Source organism: Cyanistes caeruleus, chromosome 13 (genome assembly GCF_971803275.1).
Source record: "Cyanistes caeruleus chromosome 13, bCyaCae1.hap1.1, whole genome shotgun sequence".
NCBI lineage: Eukaryota > Metazoa > Chordata > Aves > Passeriformes > Paridae > Cyanistes > Cyanistes caeruleus.
The window spans coordinates 11,767,504-11,773,503 of NC_141713.1; positions in this window are offsets into that span (position 1 = coordinate 11,767,504).

The following is a 6,000-nucleotide window of genomic DNA, read 5'->3' on the forward strand; positions in this document are numbered from 1 at the left end:
ATTACTGCTTTGAGCTTTGTTCTGTGTCTGTATGCCAGAGGTTTCAGCCTTTGCAGCCGTGTTGCTGCAAGCAGAAGGACGCTGGCTCCTCAGCCAGTAAGTCATGGCTTAGTGTACTGGTTTTACTCAGGTGGTTGTTTTTCTGGGCCACTGAAAACTGTGTCAGCATGTGACTTGTCTTACCTGCAAGGTAAAAAGCAAAAACAAAAGTGAGGAAGGGTTTTTATATGAAGGGAGGGGTGTCTTTTGGGAGGACTTTGTTCTCAGCATTCCCAGGGTGTTTGAAGAACACTCCATGCTTCACTGAAGACCAATTGTCCAAAGGGATATGTGATCCTGCCTGTATGTAATTAACCCTTCTGGCAAGTACCTAAGTGTGTCCTACTGGGAAGATTCTCATCTTTTCATAAAGACAGAAGTTAGTGCTTTTCCTATGTACTGTAAACTTCTATCATCCTGCACAATATGCAAATACTATCATTTCTTCCTGCATTAACACACTTAATTAGGGATAGGCTTGTTTATTCAAGCATCACTATGGTTTGTGAACTCAGATAAAGTGAATTAATTATCTGCATCTGAAATTATCTGACAGAAAGATAATTTCAGATGCAGAGTCCCTTCTAGGGAGTCCTTCAGGACTGGTTATTTAGGTGCTTGCTGCAATGACCAGCTAACTCTTGCTCACCATCCTCTGGGTGATTGTTCTTGGCAATAGTTCTACCTATGTGTGTGTCAATATATGGCATGAGTGAGTGTATGAAGGCCTCTGAGAGGCTCTGTGTAAAATATCTCTGTCAAATACTGTCAGTTAAATAATTTCCTTTATGATTTGTCTCAGCTAAAGGCTTCTTGTACTGAAAAGCTCGCTCAGAAATTCTTCTCATCTCTAGTTTCTGAGAAATCCTTAGTTAAGATGCTGATGCTAGCCATAAAATGTGGGGTTTTTTTTTCAAATGTTCATATTAGCACCTCATCTTTTTTACCCAGCACTTCTGAAATCCCATCAAAACAGCAAAGTATGGGAAGACTGTCTGGGGCATTATTACCACAGAGTAATAGGAAATATAGAAAGCAAATGCCCAGACTATTCCAGTAGAAATATTGAATTTTCAAACACGAGTTCTAGACTTTCAAGCCAATGTTACAGGCAGCTAATGCTAGCGTTGAAGTTAGTCACTTGGAGTGCCTGAAGCAGTGGTTATGTCTAATATTAAACCAGGGACAGGTGAGATGCTAATGTCAGTGCCTAGGCTGTGTGTATATAGAGGTCTGGACAATGATAGTTACTTTTCACTGGGCTTGTAAATGAAGGTAGTTAACTGGCCAGAGCTGCAGCATAAGGAGGCAGGCTCTGTCTTTCATCTAGACTGTATTGGTGACATTATAGCTCATTATTTGTTTATAACAAATATGAATATATTTTGATACATTTAATCCATTCTGGTGAAACCTGATAATAGGGACCCATTGATTTGCTTGCTGCTTACATCAATTCCCTTGAATTTCAAATTTTGCCTTGTATCCTTAAAAACATAACAAAGTAAATTTAAGGGAGGAAAATGAAGAACATCAGTAAAATAGGAATATTTGCTCTCTGCAATTCAGTGCAGAAAAGCATTTTTTTTCTTCCTTTTTCTGGCTGAAATACTCCATATACTTTTGGCTTTAGTTTCCAAGCTGAGTCCAACATCCATTTGTTACTGTGCAGTGAATCTCTGTATGATACTAACTAGACATGGCAGCTCTTTTTTAAAATAGACCATTCCAATCTGTCGCTTTATTCTTTGGCACCAGGATTTTCACTTTCCTGAGATGAACTTCACTGCTGGCCATCAACCTGATGGAGTGGAAGAATTGCAGAACAAACAGATGCCATCAGCTAATTCACCTGGACAGAGCTGTGTGTGAGACCTACCTTGTCCTGTGAGAATCCTGTCTGCTGTAGCAGCTGAACAAATATTTTCAAGGTGGCAAGTGAGCCAATTATATGAAAGAGCCCAAACACTTTATGCAAATACCTGTGGTGTTCTTAGTCACACAAATTTGCTGGAACTTGCCCCACATCTTCTCTCCTGTTAAGCAATTCTTTCAAGGTGCTCTGAATAATTTCCTAACTCTGTGCATGTGAAGAGCCTGAAAAGGTATCCTCAGTTTCTCAGGATCAATCTTCTGCTGCTTCCTGGTGAGATTCCCAAGTAGGTTTTCATTAGGAAGCAATCAGGGAATTAATTAGCATTTAGTTTCAAGGTTGACTTTGTTGTAAAATCATATAAAACCCTGCAGCATATTTGTTTGTTGCACTGGTTTCAGCTGCCAAGATCACAATATTCAGTGTGATCACTAACCTGGCACCACTAAGTGATGCCTTTGTTTATTACCTACTGCTCAGTACCTTGCTTCTAGAGAATCATGTAATAAAAAGGGAAAGAAAAGGTGAAGGAGACAAAAACAGGAGTAAAGGAATCCCGTCAGAAGAGCAAATACACCAAGAGCTGTGTCTTGACCTTATACGTACAAAACACGCAGCTCACTCACCTGCACAGCTCCATAGCTGGGAACAGAAGCTCAAAGACTTCAAGCACATGTGAGGAGTGGAGTAAGAGCAGCCCTCTGGAGCCAGGGTCTCTGTAAAGCTGTGTCTGTGCCTCTCCAGTGAGTTGCAAAGAAAATAATAATGGTTATTATCAAAATTTAGGCCTCATTGTGCGTGGGTCCCCAGGGATTAGGATGGCACTGTGGGATGGGTATTCAGACCCTTTTGTTGCCTCTGTCCCCCTCAGGACAAAGTGAGATAATGTAAAGCTGCAAAAAGAGCTGGCTAGACTTCTTTCCTCCTCACCTACAAGCATGTATTTAGTGGTACAGATTAAACTCAGCAAGCTGGCCAGCAGTATTTAACACATGACTGAGAAACAAGAAGGACTGAATATATTTCTCTCTTAAGTGATGTGACATAGTTGCCATCTGCCTTCATTACTTACTTGTTTAATTGTCTGTCAGGGTAAGAGGTTCATTTTCCTTCATTAAAAGTAGCATTTCATACTATCAGTATATTTCTGCTCACTCATGCAATGCCTTAGTATGAAATGTAAAGTACAAAATGCAAGAAAAGAAAGAACTTATTTGGAGTACAATATTGCAGATTGATTGCTCTTCTGCATGATGGAGATGTCTGTTCATGTCCAAGTTAGTGTTGAGAAATAAATGAAATCTAAAAAAAAACAAGGGAAGTCTGCTAAAACCATGTTTCTTACAGAAAGATATAACTGTGGGTATCAAGTGGCTCTGAGGGCATAATTTTGGGAAGTTGCAGGCTTTTCACATATCAAGTGCAGTCACTCATCACGGTGAATATTTGTACAAATGGCTCGACCAGCAGGGGAACTCTCATGGTAAACAATTATCTGCCTCCTAGGGCAATAATGAGTGCTTTAAATTAGCAGGATAATGTTCAACAGTAGTTTTGAGATACTGGCTCTGAAGTAGATATTAAAATTGAAATCTTATTTCACAGTTTTGAGTAGGGAAAAATCTGAGTTTGAAAAAGAACTAGGTAGGTTTTCTTTGTTTTAATTGGCACCTTGAATGATAAGGTTGTGTGAACTACAGCTAGCTTGGTTATACAAAGACTCTTCAGCCTGTTTTAGTGCAATAAATTAATAGGTGTTTAATCGTTCTTTGAATTGAGATCATTATTTTAGTGTAGTCATAACTAAAAAGGAAAATGTTAATCACTGAGGTTGAATTATGCAGTGACCTTTAAAATCCATAGTTGTTTGCAGCTATTAGACTTGTTTCAAAGTAGGAGTCAGAGAGCACTTTTAATTGTGGACCTTTTTAAAATAGTTGCAATGTTTCTGTCCAAAAAATAACTACTTTTCCCAGAAAAGCTAATTTCTAGTTACTGGTTTTTTAATTCTTTGTATAATCCAAACAACGAACACATATTATGTCCTCCAGTGGCTCTGTGTCCTGAAAAAACAGCAGTTTTCATCTTTTGTTTAAAAAATCATAAACTTCCTTTTAATTTTTCTTCATACTTTTCTTTGGTATTTACATTAAATCTGAAAGTGGAAACAAGAAACTCGAATTCTTTAGGGCAGATCTTTCTCCCCAGCAGGACTGCAGCTGCAGTGGCTGTGCTGGTACTGGTCACCCAGAAGGGATTTCTCCTCTCTCCCTTCTCCAGAAGGGAGGAAAACTCTTGCAAACACAGAGGAGTTTCTGTGGGAGCAGAGCTGGAGGCTCAGGAGGTGAGGAGCCCTTGCTCTGCTGCAGAGGCTGAGTGGGGTCCCTGGGCACTCAGTCATGCTTGGGCTGGTCCAGTCTGGCTGTCAGAGGGATCTTGGCTTGAGGTCACTGGAGAGAGCAGAATCCATGAAGGTAAATGCAGCTGGGCTTCTAGGTGCAGTGGGGCCAGATGTGTGTTAGTAATTTTGAACTCTAAAATAGAAATAATAATCCTGCTGGTTTAGTTGCTAATCTTTTTGCAATAATAACTGTGCATTTGCTAGATATGTGACCTCTGCATGGCACACTGGGGCCTCCCACTCAGCTGAGGCTGCTAAGCTCTGTAAATTACAAATAGCTGTTACAAATGCACATGCATCTTTAGTGCTAGTTTTGTAGCTTTTAATTGACCCAAGTGATTATCTAAGCTGCAGAGTGAGAGCACCACATCAGCTGTTCCAGTGCAGTGCAGGGCTTAGACTCATCTTCTTAAAAGCCTTTTTATGAATCATAACTCTCTCTGTCCTTGAATAACTTAAAATCTAACAGCATTGCAAATCCTAAGATTAACAGTCCGAACTTGTTCATGATGGTTGGTTTTGACGCACATCTGAAGAAGCAGGTACCATTACTCATCCTCCCTTGGATTATATCCCTAGGTCCCTTTTGTAACATCCTGTAGGCCTGTGACCAGCTCCTGACCTGGTTCTGTAAACAGGCAGGCTTCTGTTTTTGGATGTTATATCTAACACACAAATAAGTCAAGTAGATTGTGTACTCAGAGATGACATTTCAAAGGTGAAGCCTATGAGGATTAGCTCAGAAGTGAATTTATTTTTCCAAAACTGATTACACCAAAACCTATTTCCAGTGGACAACATCATGGTAATTTAGTCCCATCCTGGTAATTTAGTCCCTTTCCTAGCTGCAGTCACTAATTGGGAATTCTCTTAGGAAATGTTTTTGCTTGCAAGGGTTTCTCGTCCTCGTCCCTATTGCCAGCACATCCTCTGTGTACAAAATCTACCTTAGCTTCACTGACAGTCTGTAAAGCTCCATTTTAGGGTATCAGCTATTACATCAGAATATCCCTGTCAGTCTTTGGTGTGGACTGTATTCTCAGGCTCTCTAGTCCTCATAAACCCAGATCTTGGCAGAGTAGCAGCACTTTCTTACACAGATTTTAGTCTTCCCTGCATGTGAGTTTGTTTTGGGGGATTACATCTGGTTTGGGGATGAGGCTGCTGTTATTTCAGCTGTGCCATTACACAGAGCAGCGTAGATGCTCCTGGATGGCAATTTCTGTTCCACACTGAGCTTCAGGACACTCAGGCCAGTCTGTGGCCACAAACAGTTGCAGTTTATGCCTGTTTTACTATTTCATCCCCTAACAAGAGCATGAACCCTGATTTATGTGTGACACATAAATCCCTCAAGTCAGTCTGAAATAGTTCAAATAAAAGTCATTATTCTCCTCCCAATTTGCATGTGTAAATGTGATTAGGTCAAAACAACAAAAGCTCCATGTTCTTTATTATGGCTGGACCAGTCATTTTGAAATGCAGGTTTGCTCTTCCCTGTGTCATCCTGGGAACAATCCCTGTAAATAGGTTAGTTCTAACTTGTTAGCATCAAACTCCTCTGTGTCTCAGGTGTGAAGTGCAGGACAAGAAATTGTCCTCAAATTGGAGAGAACATTTTGTAATTCACGTTCCTCCTCTGTACTTAAACAGGATTTTGCCTAGAGCTTATTAAAGAGAAAATGGT